The sequence below is a fragment of the Pogona vitticeps genome, chromosome 5 (assembly GCF_051106095.1).
Source record: "Pogona vitticeps strain Pit_001003342236 chromosome 5, PviZW2.1, whole genome shotgun sequence".
NCBI lineage: Eukaryota > Metazoa > Chordata > Lepidosauria > Squamata > Agamidae > Pogona > Pogona vitticeps.
In genome coordinates this window covers 55,234,245-55,251,637 of record NC_135787.1, presented here as the reverse complement: position 1 = coordinate 55,251,637, position 17,393 = coordinate 55,234,245, and the positions used below count along the sequence as shown (strand labels likewise).

General features: G+C 40.5%; 1 long non-coding RNA gene across 1 annotated transcript; it reads right to left on the bottom strand.

Annotated features, from left to right (window-relative positions):
- Positions 1-322: 322 nt before the first annotated feature.
- LOC144589391 (uncharacterized) lies at positions 323-5,713 on the bottom strand. Its single transcript, XR_013545472.1, has 2 exons — positions 5,580-5,713; positions 323-2,349 (listed from the first exon to the last, which is right to left on the bottom strand). It is a non-coding gene; the product is annotated as an uncharacterized LOC144589391 (long non-coding RNA).
- Positions 5,714-17,393: the final 11,680 nt, after the last annotated feature.

The following is a 17,393-nucleotide window of genomic DNA, read 5'->3' as shown; positions in this document are numbered from 1 at the left end:
TTGAGACACACATCATGGCACACACTGTGAGAATGACTGGTGTTGGGGATTTTCAAACAATACAATGGATAGTCATGGCAGCTATGTGCTGGGGAGGTATAGAATGGCCTCTTGTGGTGGGACCGCAAAGACAACAGAGACATATGAGGATAGTCTGGGCAGTGCTCAGGGTCATGTGGACGGTGGTCCCAAGAGGGAGAATGACAAGGAAAAGAGAAAGAAATAATGAACTGAATATCATCAGTGTACTGGTAGAAGTCACTGGGATGTGGCGGAACATCAAAAGCAGCCAGGTTGAGATGGAGAAACTGCAGTGGAGAAAACTGATTAAAGGGCAGCACATTAGATCTGATAGGTGGGAGTAGAGATGCTGAAGAGATCAACGCTGGTTGACCCCAAGAGGGAGAGAGACACCTTTTAGGCTTGGGTTGGACCTGAGGGGGCAAAACCAAAGCTAAACACCAAGAATTGTCAGCAGCCTGCTTGGACATTTTCTTAGCCTCAGGTTGAGAGGAACCTTAAGGTTATTGTCTAGACTTTCACTCAAAACTTCTTTGTTATTATCACAACAAAATGCTTTATTGAACAACTTCAGTGTTGACAAGGTTGGAGAAGCATATATAGATAAGCCAAACTAGTCCTTATGTCTTGGAAGCATAGAGTAGATGCTCAGGAAGTCAAGGGAATGAACCTGGGCTGCTTGCTCAAAACCTTGGAGGGTTTTCTTCAGAGACGATACACGGTGAAACTGTCATTTGGATAATTTCTGATTGCAGTGGCACTTTAATGCTGTGTGTGCAAGGCAGAACAAGCATTTAAAGTGCTTGTCAAGACGAACAAGAAAATCAGCCAAATATCAGTCCAGGAGAAGTACCAAAATTAGTTTGACAAGAATTAGAGGATGCCATAGGATGAAATAAAGATAAAAGAATCAGCAACTGAAAATAAGCTCAGAAGAAGCTTCAGCATGTTGCAAACATGGCAGCAGGAGAAAGGAGCAGACAAGAAGGTGGGGGGCCCTTTGGTTCATCCTCAGACCTGATTTGGCGGGACTTCCACCAAAATGCTTAGCTCAGGTCTTTAAGCTGCAAACTGGTCTATGCCTGAGCAGATATTACCCAAAGGAATTAAGTTATGCAACAAGGATAACATGCCAAGGGATAACTCCGCCCCTAATGGTTCAGTGGTTAAATTTCAGTACTGCAGTGAACACAGCCTAAATTCAATTCTGGGCCCCTCCCCCCCCCAAAAAAAAAATAAAGTTGAGAATGGCTCATCAACAGAATACCCTCTTCTGCTCACTACCATTCACAAAGTGACACCACGTAAGGGAAAATCCCAGAAAGTGGCTTATTATTTCATCAGTTAGCCACTTCTCACCCAAACACAAGGTTACTGTCATGGATGTTTTTTGACATGTGTGAATGGTTGCTTGTTTCTGCTGGGGGGCAGTAAAAAGGTTTTACTTTTTAAAAATCATAACTTGAAAACCCTTTGCTCAGAATTCCCTAAATCTGGCAAAGAGTAAGAGCAGACTCCTACTGATCTAAAGTCAAGGTTCAAAGTTATCATTTTTTTACTTGGGCTGTCCACATTTTTAGAATTGCCTTGTAAAAAATTTATAAGTGCTGCCAACACAATATCAGACACAGATCATGTAATCTTCGCCAGATCTGGTTTCATGTCAGCTTAGTGAAATAGGAAGCTGTGAGCGCCTCCTCACACGTCACCAAGGAGTTGCCACGTCACACTCTCACACACACTTTATTCACACTGCCACCAACCATTCCCTCCAAAGACTCTTCAGACTAATAAATGATTTTGAAAATAAAAACTTGTGTTTATTGGTAATAACAAAAGGAATGGTAAATCACTTTAATCACTCAAATAATAAGGCAATGACTAATAAAGTATCACTCACTCACTCACTCACTCTCTCAAAGACCTTCACTATATAGCACAGTTCTTCACAACAGGAACAAACCCTAACACCCTAACCGGTCCCTAACCGGTCCCTATCTGGTCCCTATCTAAAGCACTCACACTCATTCACTCCCCTTATATACATTGGCTCCATCCCTTATGTCCCACCTTCCGTCACGCTATTGGCAGATGACATGCAGCTACAGCAATGACGGACAGGTGGTTTCCAAGCTACCGTAACAGAAGCATTATTCATAAGAAGAGAAAAGCACAGAATTTTCCAGAAAATCTTAAAAAAGAATTTTCCAGAAAATTTAAAAAAACTCTTAATATATTAAAAAATAAAGGGGATAAATAGGATAAAAGAATGGATGGAGATGCGAGATAAAGGAAATATAAAATAGATTTTGGGAGGAGAGGGGATTTCTTGGTTTGTGTGTGTGTTTAGTCGTTTAGTCGTGTCCGACTCTTCGTGACCCCATGGACCAGAGCACGCCAGGCCCTCCTGTCTTCTACTGCCTCCCGGAGTTGTGTCAGGTTCATGTTGGTTGCTTCGCAGACACTGTCCAGCCATCTCATCCTCGGTCGTCCCCTTCTCCTCTTGCCATCACACCTTCCTAACATCAAGGTTTTCTCCGAGGACTCTTTTCTTCTCATGAGATGGCCAAAGTACTGGAGCCTCAGCTTCAGGATCTGTCCTTCAAGTGAGCATTCAGGGTTGATTTCCTTTAGAACTGATAGTTTTGTTCTCCTTGCAGTCCAGGGGATTCTCAAGAGTCTCCTCCAGCACCACAATTCAAAGGCATCAATTCTTCGGCGGTCTGCTTTCTTTATGGTCCAGCTCTCACTTCCATACATCACGACAGGAAAAACCATAGCTTTGACCATTCGGACTTTTGTTGGCAAGGTGATGTCTCTGCTTTTCAAGATGCTGTCAAGATTTGTCATCGCTTTCCTCCCAAGAAGAAGGCGCCTTTTAATTTCAGGGCTGCTGTCACCATCTGCAGTGATCATGGAGCCCAGGAAGATAAAATTTGACACTGCCTCCATATCTTCCCCTTCTATTTCCCAGGAGGTGATGGGACCAGTGGCCATGATCTTAGTTTTTTTGATGTTGAGTTTCAGACCGTTTTTTGCACTCTCCTCTTTCACTCTCATTACAAGGTTCTTTAATTCCTCCTCACTTTCTGCCATCAGAGTGGTATCATCTGCATATCGGAGGTTGTTGATATTTCTTCCGGCAATCTTAATTCCGGCTTGGGTTTCTTCCAGTCCAGCCTTCCGCATGATGTATTCTGCATATAAGTTAAACAAGCTGGGGGACAATATACAGCCTTGCCGTACTCCTTTCCCAATTTTGGACCACTCAGTTGTTCCATGACCAGTTCTAACTGTTGCTTCCTGTCCCACATATAGGTTTCTCAGGAGACAGATAAAGTGGTCAGGCACTCCCATTTCTTTAAGAACTTGCCATAGTTTGCTGTGGTCCACACAGTCAAAGGCTTTCACATAGTCAATGAAGCAGAAGTAGATATTTTTCTGGAACTCTCTGGCTTTCTCCATAATCCAGCGCAAGTTAGCAGTTTGGTCTCGAGTTCCTCTGCCTCTTCGGAATCCAGCTTGTACTTCTGGGAGTTCTCGGTCCACATACTGCTGAAGCCTACCTTGTAGGATTTTGAGCATAACCTTGCTAGCGTGTGAAATGAGTGCAATTGTACGGTAGTTGGAGCATTCTTTGGCACTGCCTTTCTTTGGGATTGGGATGTAGACTGATCTTTTCCAATCCTCTGGCCACTGTTGAGTTTTCCAAACTTGCTGGCATATTGAATGTAGCACCTTAACAGCATCTTCTTTCAAGATTTTAAATAGTTCAACTGGAATGCCATCACCTCCACTGGCCTTGTTGTTAGCCAGGCTTTCTAAGGCCCACTTGACTTCACTCTCCAGGATGTCTGGCTCAAGGTCAGCAACTACATTGTCTGGGTTGTCTGGGATATCCAAATCTTTCTGATATAATTCCTCTGTGTATTCTTGCCACCTCTTCTTGACGTCCTCTGCTTCTGTTAGGTCCCTTCCATTTTTGTCTTTTATCATGTTCATCTTTGCGCAAAATGTTCCTCTAATATGTCCAATTTTCCTGAACAGATCTCTGGTCTTTCCTTTTCTATTATCTTCCTCTATTTCTTTGCATTGTTCATTTAAGAAGGCCCTCTTGTCTCTCCTTGCTATTCTTTGGAAGTCTGCATTCAAGTTTCTGTAACTTTCCCTGTCTCCCTTGCATTTTGCTTCCCTTCTCCTCTCTGCTATTTCTAAGGCCTCGTTGGACAGCCACTTTGCTTTCTTGCATTTCCTTTTCTTTGGGATGGTTTTCGTTGCTGCCTCCTGGACAATGTTACGAGCCTCTATCCAGAGTTCTTCAGGCACTCTGTCCACCAAATCTAGTTCCTTAAATCTGTTCTTTACTTCCACTGTGTATTCATAAGGGATTTGGTTTAGATTATACCTGAGTGGCCCAGTGGTTTTTCCTAATCTCTTCAGTCTAAGCTTGAATTTTGCTATGAGAAGCTCATGATCAGAACCGCAGTCAGCTCCAGGTCTTGTTTTTGCTGACTGTATAGAGCTTCTCCATCTTTGGCTGCAGAGAATATAATCAATCTGATTTCGATATTGCCCATCTGGTGATTTCCATGTATAGAGTCGCCTCTTGTGTTGTTGGAAAAGAGTGTTTGTGATGACCAGCTTATTCTCTTGACAAAACTCTATTAGCCTTTGTCCTGCTTCGTTCTGAACTCCAAGGCCAAACTTCCCTGTTGTTCCTTTTATCTCTTGGCTCCCTACTTTAGCATTCCAGTCCCCTAGAATGAGAAGAACATCTTTCTTTGGTGTCAGTTCTAGAAGGTGTTGTAAATCTTCATAGAATTGTTCAATTTCAGTCTCCTCAGCAATGCTGGTTGGTGCATAAACTTGGATTACTGTGATGTTGAATGGTCTGCCTTGGATTCGTATTGACATCATTCTATCATTTTTGAGATTGTATCCCATTACAGCTTTTCCCACTCTTTTGTTGACTATGAGGGCCACTCCATTCCTTCTACGGGATTCTTGCCCAGAATAGTAGATATGATAATCATCTGAGCTGAATTCGCCCATTCCTGTCCATTTTAGTTCACTGATGCCCAGGATGTCGATGTTTATTCTTGCCATCTCCTGTTTGACCACCTCCAGCTTCCCAACGTTCATAGATCTTACATTCCAGGTTCCTATGCAGTATTTTTCTTTGCAGCATTGGATTTTCCTTTCACTTCCAGGCACGTCCACAGCTGAGCATCTTTTCGGCTTTGGCCCAACCACTTCATTAGCTCTGGAGCTACTTGTACTTGTCCTCCACTCTTCCTCAGTAGCATGTTGGACGCCTTCCGACCTGAGGGGCCCATCTTCCAGCGTCATATCTTTTAGCCTTTTGTTTCTGATCATGGGGCGTTCTTGGCAAAGATACTGGAGTGGCTTGCCATTTCCTACTCCAGGTGGATTGCGTTTAGTCGGAACTCTCCACTATGTCCTGTCCGTCTTGGGTGTCCCTGCACGGCATAGCCCATAGCTTCTCTGAGTTACTCAAGCCCCTTCGCCACGACAAGGCAGCAATCCATGATTGCTGCCTTGGTTTAATATGATTCAAATAGAAAGGTGGACAAGGGAATGGAATAGTAAGGAAGGGAAAAGAAGAAAAATGAAAAAATTTGAAGAGATTATTGAAAAAAGATTGAAATTAGAGGAAAAGACAGAAAGAAAGGGAACCCTGTTTTCCTGAAAATAAGACAGTATTAATTTTACTAATTAATTTTTAATAAAAAATTATATTAATTTTTGCTCCAAAAATGCATTAGGGCTTATTTTCAGGGGATGCTTTATTTTTTTCATGTACAATCTATGTTTTTTCAAATACAGTCCTGTCATCTTCTTCTGGTTGCTGCACAATGGTGGAGGGCGGGCTTTCGCTTAACTAGCGCTTATTTTTGGGTAGGGCTTATTTATATTACAAGCATCCTGAAAACTCATACTAGGACTTATTTTCAGGTTAGGTCTTATTTTCAGGGAAACAGGGTATATAAATTATTAATTCAGGCTGAACAGGATATACAGGCATTAAAAACACAGTGGCAATATGATTTGGATAAAGAAGTAATAGAAGAAGAATGGAATAAAATGTGGGACCAAATAATTATGAAGAACGTGTCTGTAAGGATAAAAGAAAATTGTTGTAAGGTAATATGGCAGTGGTATTTAATGCTGGTAAAACTGAATATAACAAAAATGTATCATCAGCATGCTGGAGGTGTAAAAGAGAGAAAAGGACGTATATACATTGTGACAGGTCAGTAACCACTCCTGTCCATCACAATGAAACCCTGATTTAACAACCAATGGTTGAACAGAAGGGGTGGAACCAAGGAAATATAAGAAGAATGGAAGACAGTTAAAGATCAGTTAGGGATATGAGTTTGAGTTAGGGACTTCAGTTAAGGATATCAGTTGGATAGAAGCAGTTTAGGTAGTTAGGACCAGAAATGTGTTAGAGAAGAGTAATAGAGAGATAGAGACTAAGATAAGAAATGAATAAATACCTTGATTAAAATGATTCTTCATAAGCAAATATAAATGTTGTCAAAGCACAGTTTATTGAATGAATAAAATAAGACCATCCATGATTCACTTTATATAATTTACTTATAAACACACAAATAAACATTGTTATATTGAATAACTGTGATTTAAGGGTCATATTTGATATAGTGAGGAATAAATCCTCTGGTGGCAACGGAAAAGGGTTGAAAAGTAAATCTCATACCTGAAAGTGAACCTGGGTTGTGTGGAAGAACAAACAGGGGAACTGGGTGTGTGTGACATACATATGTGGTGGTCATGAGAAGTACGACAGCAAGAATGGAAGCAAATTTTTAAAGAAATAAGGGAAATAACTGGATTAAATATTCAAATGGCTTTATTGAATTTGGTTAAGAAGGATCAATTATTGAACGAAAATAAGGGCTTAATTTTAATAATAATTACAACAACAAGGTTAATTTTTGCAAGAAACTGGAAAAATGATAACCAACTCAATTTAGAGGAATGGTATAGAGAACTTTGGGATACGGCATTTAATGATAAACTGACATGTGATATGAAAATAAGAAGAGGCCTATATAATGATTTTATGAATATATGGAGTGCATTCTTGGAATATGTATTTCAGGGAGGGAAGGGGTATACACCGAGGAAAGAAACAATGTTGTTTTAGAGAGCAAATGGACTGAATGGAATTTAAAAATATTATTAATGCTAGCCCTGAGGGTGATGGTGGCAGTGGTGTATTAGGTAACTGTATTTTATTGTGGTGTTAGGTTTACGTTTTTTTGGTTGGATGTTTGGTTAATAAGTACCAGTATTTTTTTTTTCAAAAAAGAAGATAAAAACACAGATGTCATAACAGAAAATAAGGGTTTGCTTTCTGTGAAGAAAAAGGAAGGAAGAGGCTGAAACTGACAGGCAGCAAGGGCAAGGAGGACGTGGGTTCAATTCTTCATTCGGTCCTTAAACAGACTGGGAGCATTTTCATATAGCTCCTCACACCAGCAATTTCTAAGGTCTGTGAAACTGCTCCCTCATTTTCCCTTTATCAGATTTTCTATGACAAGGAACAAGATGAAAGAAATGTTAGCAAAAGAAAACCAATTAAGAGCAGAAGACAATGTTGTTTGGTGCCCCTACAGAATTCATGGAATGAGGCAGGGCTATGGAGTGATTAAAAAAAAATCCTTCTCACAGGGAGTGATTATGTGTCAATTTAATCTACAGTGGGGTCTCTACTTAAGAACGTCTCTACTTAAGAACAATCCAACTTAAGAACAGCTCCATTTGCTAAATTTTGCTTCTACTTGAGAACAGAAATCCAAGATAAGAACAGGAAAAAAAACCTTTCCTGCTCTTTTTTTAACCTTAGGTCATCTTAGGTTAAAAAAAATTCTCCCCCTAGTGGTAGAGTACGTATTAACCAGCTTTGCATTAGTTCCTATGGGAACTAATGCTTCAATATACGAACGCACCTCTACATAACAAAAAAACAGCCAGAACGGATTAATTGGTTTTCAGTCCATTCCTATGGGAAATTTTGCTTCAACTTAAGAACATTTCAACTTAAGAACACCATTCCAAAACGGATTAAGTTCTTAAGCAGAGGTTCCACTGTAGTTTCTATGGACGGAAAAGAGCAGATACGTATCAAATGGTTTTCAATGCATTCCTATGGGAAATGCAGATTCAACATAAGAACTTTTCAGCTTGAGAACCATCTCTTGAGAATCAAATGGAACCATAGAGCAAAACATCTCTTTGAAAAAGTAATTAATCCAGAGATGTCACCACAAGGCTCCCTCAATTGGTTATCTTCATCAAAGCCCGAAGATCACATCAAAGGGTTTGAGAATCTATTAGACACCATCTTAGCTAGCCTTGGCCAACTTCCTCAACAACCTCAGAAAAGACAGGTTCCGGCCATATGTCCTAGGTTAGACAAGGAATGTCTTGCCCTGAAGCATGACATGAGAAGGATCTACAATAACTACAGATCCTCAAGGGCCTCCAAGCTCCCTTCTCAATATTTCGAGTTGGAAAACCACCTCAGAATAGCCATTAAGAAGCTACACCATCGCTTTATAATGGACCGCTGGTCTCATTTAGCTCAGGCTATCAACTCAGGTAGCAACAAAAAATTCTGGGAGGTGGTTTCAGGTTCTTTTATTTTTAATAAGAACTCACAGGACCTCCCCTATATACCAGCTGGGACTTGGGAACAGCATTTCTTGGCCATTCTTTACGACAGCTGCAAGCCCACACTGCCAACCGACTCGCTCCCACCTAGCGATATTCCAGAATGGGCCCCAGTCACAACCAGTGAAATAACAAAACTTATAGGACACCTTAGATCTGGTAAGGCTCTGGGTCCCGATGCCCTTCCTCCGGAACTGCTTAAGGCCTACCCCGACTGGTGGGCGCCTGTGCTTGCTACTTTATTTACTACCGTTAATCGATCTGGTATTATGCCTAGGTCTTGGACTCAAGCCATAGTGATTCCCATTTATAAGAAGGGTGATAAGAAATCCCCTGCAAATTACAGACCAATTAGCCTTCGCGCTATTACTGGGAAGATGTACGCCAGTTATCTACTCTACAAATTACAAGACTGGCTATTAGATCAAGATATTCTGGGACCTGAACAAGCGGGTTTTAAGGCAGGAAAGTCTACATTAGACCACTGCCTGATTTTATCCCATCTGATTTCTAAATACACCTCTCAGCGCAATACTCGCTTGTATGCAGCCTTCCTAGATCTAAAAGGGGCCTTTGATTCCATCGATAGAGATATCCTATGGCTAAAGCTCGCCAGGCTGGGTATTGATAGGAGGCTCCTCTTCTTAATCCAAAAACTCCATGAGGGCTCTACATGTCGCATAAAAACGTCGATGCTGGGGGCCCTTTCCAATCAGATCTTTTCCAACAGAGGAGTGAAGCAAGGCTGCGTTCTGGCACCAACTCTGTTCAATCTATTTATTAATGACCTCGCCCCACTCCTACATAATATCAATGGTCATAGCCCCAAATTGGGCCATATACAGATTCCAGTTCTATTATATGCGGACGATATGGTTATCCTCTCCCGCACAAGGGTTGGCCTAAAGCGGTTAGTTATCGGTTGCTATGACTATCTGATACGCAATAATCTCCAGTTAAACTTTGAGAAATCTAAAATTATAGCTTTTGGCAAAGCTTGGAAATCCTTCTCATGGTCTTTCAATGGCAACCATATTCAGCAGGTTAGAGAGTTTAAGTACCTGGGTGTCTTTTTTCATTATCGACACTCCTGGACAACTCACCAACGGGCAGCGATTAAGTCGGCTAAACTCTCGGCACAGGCTATTTTACGTTTCCACCATACGTGGGGCCACTCTTACATCCCTGCTGCGCTGCAGATTTTCGATGCCAAATCAGTTACACAGCTTCTATATGGTGTGCCCATCTGGATGTCTGCATTACACAGTTCTGTGGAAAGAGTCCAATCCACATTTCTGTATAAAATCTTTGGTCTTCCCCACTGTGTGCCCTATGCTGCTCTATGCCTTGAAGGTGGCCAGCACAAGATCGAGACTCAGGCCTGGCTCAGATTCTTGAAATATTGGATTAAAATCTGTTTCTTTTCACCCAAGGACATCTTATTCCAAGCGCTCTTGGCAGATAGTCTGTTCCCAAAAGGCCTTGCCCTATTTCTTAAGAAAATCAAGACCCTGGGGCTGTCACCAGACTTACTGGGCTCAATACCCCCCTCCAGGGTGTTTCCAACAATCAAAAAAAGGGTTTTGGATATAGAGGGGCAATCTCTGCACAGCGCTGCCCAAAGAGTCTGCTCTCCACTCCACTTTCAGTTGCCCCTCAGCTATGGCTGTAGACCGAGCTATCTCTATCACTTAGAACAGCCACAAGAACGATGGGCTTTTACCCTTGCCAGATGCAATATAGTACCCTCGAACATAGTGCAGGGCAGGTTAAAGGGTTTACCAATAGAACTGAGACTTTGCCCGTGTGGTCAGGGAGTGGTTGAATCCCTGCAGCACATGCTATTTTACTGTATTCTGTACAAGGATATTCGCCTGTCCCATCTGTCCGCTTTTCTCTCCTCCCATTCCGGATGGGATGATATGAGGAAAATGCAGCATCTTCTAAGTGGCAATATTAAGGAACTTACCCTGTCAACTGCCAGATACGTATATGCCATCATGCAGAGACGTCGTAGCACGGTCTCGCAGAATGAAGAGCCCTAAATATGCTCTTGGCTGGCCCTTCCTACCCGTTACCCAGTGAACATTTTAGTTGTATGTTATTGTATTTGTCTGTTTTACTGTACTCAGTATGCCAATAAAGGTTTCTGACTGACTGACTGACTGACTGAGAACCATCTTCCAATACGGATTAAGTTCTTAAGTAGAGACCCCACTGTACTTTGCTTGGATTTTTGTGAAGGTAAAAATGTGAAGGTGGTGCATGCTTGAGCTTCTTAGAGAAAAGTTTTGGACATAAGTATTAATAATACTTATAAATTATAAATAATAGAAATAAAAAGCCTATGCATACTTATATAGAAGTCTTGTTTAATTCCAAGGGAACTACTCTTGAGTAGACTTATACAAGATTGCCCAGTCAATGAAACCTTTATATCTTATGTGCCAACAAGTTTGCTTCAAATCTGTGGTGAACCCCATTAAGGTTTTTATGGTATGTGAGCAGTTTTACCACTGCCTTCCCCCCCCCCCAAATGAATTACACAGCCATGAAGTGGACTTACACAGCAATGTTCAGCCTCGCACATGATTATGATGTGATGACCATACTGCCCTACATAACAACATCATAGTCAGGAATGCAGATACACATGGATTCCTCTCTAGTGGAGACTAGAGTCATATAATTGTGATTTCAGATCACTATAGTAGTTAAAGTTAACTTTCATTATGATATGTAATAGAGTGAGGAACCTTTGCCATCCAGATGCTGTGGACTACAGTTCTTATAATCCCTTAGCAGTGGTTACCTTTGATAGAACTTATGGAAGTTACAACCCAAAACATCTGGAAGGACAAAAGTTTTGTACTATAAAACTATAAAAACATTCATGTTGTGGTTTAAACTATATGTTTTTAAATGACATTTCTTTATTGTTAGCTGCCTTAAATGTTATTTTTGCAGGAAGGTAGGAAGAAAATAAATGTATTGGTTGAGTTAATGAATGAAATGTTTATATTTACTTATTATTCAGTGTACACATATCAGGTTAAAATTTCTGGAAGATACATGTATCAGGCACTTAATATAAAAGACATGAGTCAAAACGGACAGAATCCAATAAAGTCCCCTAGGAATGAAGTACTGCCAAGATTTTTCTGGCTCCGAACCATGGAGCTGCTCATCTATTTAGCAAAGGAAAGATGTCTTCTAAACACAGTTTCTGTTTTCAATTGCACAGGGTAGCATGAATCATTCTTTCATTCCTCCACATGCCAGTTGTCTATTTGTACCATTTGTTTACAGGTGGCCATCCATAATAACCAAGACTAGCACTTTAAAATAATAAGAAAATGTCAAATAACCTGATTACAGACCACGAGAGAATTCTGTTATCAAACCAAGAATGTTAAATGCCCGCCTTGTGCTGAATGTTTGCGAAAAGTGAAATGTACCAAAAGAAGACAGAGGAGGGAGGGAGACCTGGACACTTGCCACAACACCCATTATAGTGTAGTCCAAGGCCTTGACCTCTAATGTTATACTTATTGTGTTTTTGACACATTTAGTCAATTAAAATGGCTGAAGTGTAATTTGTTTTTCTTAAGTTTAATACAGCATGTCAATAGAAGTTAGCCCAAATTTATAGTAGGAACACTAAAACTGCCATGTGCACTTAAACAAATGAACCGCAATTTATCATGGTTGAAATAAAAATGAACATCACGCATGCTGGACTTTACGCTTCACATACGCAGGTTGCCAAATATAGCAAAGCATGTTACAGCTGACACTTCCAATGGAAAAGACATTTCAGTCCGTGTTAAATATTGGTGTGAAAAACCTGGACGCCCTCCAATCCTAAGAAGTGTTAACGTTGGCACTTCCACTGTGTACTTTTACTGTAAATTGTTGCAGCATTTATTTGACATGGAATACCCGGTGGATTGATGACTGCAGAAAGGAAGACTTTTATTGTGCCATGTTACCTTTTTCAGTCATACATCCTAAGCCTTTATGTCTTCAGAGTTTAAACAAGTCTCCACCTGTACTCAATCGGTGAAAGTTATTTTTCATGCAACTAGAGTTTGCCTTTTTATAAACCCATAAAAGCACACATTTTCCATTTTATTGGCCAAAAACAATGGTTGATTTAACAATAAAACTTTTAAAAGCTGGACCTTTTACAAAGATCTCTACTTCACTTTTTTTTAAGAAGCATTTTGAAATAGCTCAACAAGTCAGCTCCACTCCATGTCTTTTTTTATATATCAATAGAAAGAATTCAGATCTTACATATTGTTTTAATTCTAAATGTTGCGTGGAACGATATTGTTAACATTAGATGATTACTATTAGGAGGAGCCAAAGGGAAGTTGTATACAATTTTGCAATTCTTGGATCAAGAATGTGCATTCCTAATAATGATGCAACAGGATATGAAGGTTGTTGCAGGGAGGTCAATCCCTTTTTAAGAATTGCAGAGGATGTGCAGAGGTTGCAACTGGGAATAGTTATATATTTCACTGACTCTCTGGAATGAGGAGAGCTTAGAAAATCATGCATGATCTTCATTTTTCAATAATAACAATCTACACTAAAGATAAGTGTCATTCTTACACATAATTCTGAACATGTCCCATTGAGTTCAATGGAATTTAATTCTGGATAAGCATGGGCCAGGCAGGAGGAGGGGAAATATTGTCTGTCCCTAAGCAAAAGAAAGAGTGTGGGGTGTAGCTGGCTTAACAGATTTCGCTGCCTGAACCCACCTTCCCTACGCCTCAAAGGAAAGATCAATGGCACCATAAGCCAATTCATGGCAACTCCATATGATGTAGTAGAGAGCATGGTGAATTCAAAAGACCTGGGTTTGAATCCCCACTCAGCCATAGAAATTCACTGGGTGGGTGAAGCTGGTAAAGCCACACCTTAAATGCCTTATTTACCTTGAAAGCCCTTTAAGAATCACTATAAGTTGATTCAAATTTGACGGGACATAACAAAAAAGAAAAGAAAAGAAAGCATAACCAATGAATTTAATGAGGCTTATTTTTCTATCAAGACTTATAGGAGCAAAATTTGGAGACATGACATGATTATACACAAAGGAAGCTGGCAAGGAAAGAACATCTAGAAAAGCATTAGGAAGCTGATAAAGACAAAGGACTTGTTTATATGTGACATTTTAATGGACCTGGGTGCCAAAAGCAATGTCAGGGGTTCTTTCAAGCTGTGTATGTGTGTTAAACAAGAAGAACATAATATTAGACTTATATACCATTGGAATTAATATACCAATAAAGATTCCAGAAAGACTAGCTGTATTAATCTATTTTTAGCCACTCTTTGTCAAAGTTTCCCTCTTCCTTCTATGAAACGTAATCTTAAAAATTAGAAAATTTCTCTCCATTCCTCATTTTTCCCATGATGGTGATAGGGTCAACCCTGAACCTTGGAAAGGTTAACATTAGGCTTACAGGTTAATTTGTATTCATCTGATTTATGTGAGAGTATAATGGCCAGCAGGATGGATGAGAATTCCATATTTGAGAGCTGTGCCACTTTTTCCTTCCCGGTTGTTCTATCATCCCTAATGGCAACACTAACTCACTTCTGTCAGGAAGACAATTTTTCTTTATTATTCATAGATCATTAGAAAAGTCTGGCTGCTACATTAATGCCAGCTAAAGCTCAACGTGGTATTCCTTTTTATGGCTCTCTGTCAAACCTGTCTCTGATAGCTGGTTTCCAGATCCATTCTGTCTACTTTAAACAATCCTCTTTTATTAGTCCCATCTCATTAGCACATGCTCACATTTGGACTTTTATCATATCCTTTCTTAGTATTCACCGGTCAGCAACTTGCTGAGGTCTGTGGGGAAAGATTTGGAAAGACTGAGGGTGGGGGTTCAGCCAAGGCAATGATTTCATGGGAAACATGGCTATGTAGTATGTAGTGTGTGTGTGTGTGTGTGTGTGTGTGTGTGTGTGTGTGTGTGTGTGTGTGTGTGTGCGCGCGTGTGCGTGCGTGTGCGTGCGTGCGTGCGCGTGTGTGTGTGCACGCGCGCGTGTGCACGCGCGTGCGTGTGCATGCATGCATGCATGCGTGTGTGTGTGTGTGTGTGTGTGTGTGTGTGTGTGTGTGTGTGTGTGTGTGTGTGTGTAAGGACTTTATAGCCCTAAACAGGGTGAAAGTCTCCAATCTGCCCACCCCGTGAAGTTTTGGACTACATCTCCCCTCATTCCTAGTCAAAGGCCATGTTAATTGAGGTTCTAAGAACTGTGATCCACCTCCTCAGGAATGCACCAGCAGTCAAAAGCCATCTTTACATAGGAAGCTTTAAATAATCTTTATGCCTCTTTTCCTGCAAATCCTCCTTTGCAGAGGAAAGGAATGGACACTGCAAATGGTCAGTGTAGTTTTTATGTTCTCATTACAAACCCACAAGGGGCTACCATGTAATTGAACTATTTCAACTGCACAGCCTGCTCTTGCAAAGTTCTGCCTGAATTATCCAGTGTCAAGATATCAGAAATAATGTATGCGAAGTGCTTTCAACAGTTGGGATGTGCTGTTGTTATAATGTCAAGGACATGTTCAAATGCACACCCCTGTGAAAATATGAAAACACTGGAGGAGTGCATTTAAACTGAAAGAAAGGAGTGAATAAAGGAAGGGGGAAAACCCTGGCACTTACCTTAATGCTGCAAGATACTCTTTTTCTACAAGCTAGGCTTTGGATGGTTTGTCCTCTGTTATAGATGGTAAATCTGGAAAATCAATACAAGTTGTTAATATAACATTATACTCCGCAGGGTTGTTTTGCTACCTGACTCATGTCACACTCAGCATTTTTATGGCCTGTGCCAAGAAATAGGTTGGCTGAAATTGTTCAATTGCTTCTCTCTGAGAGCTAAACTTCATGCTGTCATTCAATACATAACAAGCAGTTGAACCCCACTTTCCTTTTCAGTTCACATAACTAGATAGGGAATCTGGATTGGGGCCTCTGAGTATGGGTAAGGGGCATTTGATCCCTCATGCCAGACATTTCCCCCCTAAATCCCTAGTCAAATGATACAAAAACATAACCTCTGGTCATTCTTTCATTTGAATGCTGTCTCATTTGTGTACAGCCCTGTGTGCTTTCTAAACCAGGCCCGCTTACTATGTATCTATCCAATAGTTGCTATGCTTTAGATTTTCAGAACAGTGGTCCATCAAACCCAACATCTTCTATACTGATTCACACCAGCATTTTAGTTTTAAGTAAAAATGTTGTTTATAGGCCCATAACCTGAGATCCTATCAGCCACTCTTTGGGGATTAAATCTAGGGCATTACTCAAACAAAGCCCATCTTTCACTTTTGTCATAGACTTCATCCACCAAACTGGATATGTTTCCTAATACTGCCATTTCACACCAGACTATCACAAGATGCTTTAGTGCCAGAAACAGAGGTGCCCTTCCTTCCTACATCCAGAAATGGACTGGCAGTTGAATTTTGCTCCAATAGTGGTTGATGGCACATGGTCTTCCTCTGTGCAGGAAAGCAATACGTTCAAATGTCTTTGCCCTTGTGACATTTCTCTATTTCCCAATCCATCTTAAAATGATGGTTTTCAGCCCTGGGACCAAAATGTCAGAAAGTCCTGGGCAGATTTCCTTGTTTGGTCTGCTGCTCCCACCCCAGATTTGGAGCCAAGGGACTGGGGACCCTTCACCAAATTACATAACCTTCAGCAGAATGACCAAGAGGCTAAGACTGGAATTAGAGCTGTCCCTTTCTCTGTGTTAGTCTGTAGACTAGACTTGCAGACTTTATGAAGTTTACTGGAGTAAAACATATGAAAAAAAAGGAAACAGGTAGTTTAGAAAAGAATCATTTCAAGGTTAGAAAAATGCTGATACAGATAACAAAATAGGAAAGTAAGACCACTAAATTACAGGTTACTCTAACTTAAAGGAATAATCTACGTACCAACTTCACTAAGCAAACCATTTGGACTTTACCTTTCCAGCTCATGCGTTCAAGCTTCAAGGAAAGACAAAGCTTCTAGGGAAAGACAAATACCCAACTCTAAACCCTAAATAAAATGCTCAGTTCATTAATGTGTTATAAACTCTCTTTGAAAAAGTAGGTATCTCAGATACATACAAACATTGGAGTAGTTCCTATGAAGATCTATTCTTTCAATTGTTAATTATGTTTTATGTGACATCTTTGGCCATACATATCTAAGCCTGATTGAATAATGCCATATCGCTTTTCAGTAAAATATGTGTTAGCAACAGAGAGGGAAACAAACTGTAGCAATTTTGATGTGGGTAAAGCACTGTAGATGCCTTTAGCAAAGAAAATCCCATTGTCATGTAAAAAAGAATATCTTGTCCGTACCAATTGCGATTTTACTTTAGTTCTTACTCTCCAAGTCTGGAGCCCTTTATTAAGATTTCTCAATCACACACCTCAATAAAAAATTGTTGTAGCAACAGCAGCACCCACCCAACAGCCTTTGCTCTTTCGTTTTCATCCAATTCTGACACTCTTGGGGGGAAAAATAAAAACAAACAACCCTGAATTCACAGAGTAAAACTTCCTTTCCGCTCTTTTTATAGGAGCTACCGATGCTTCA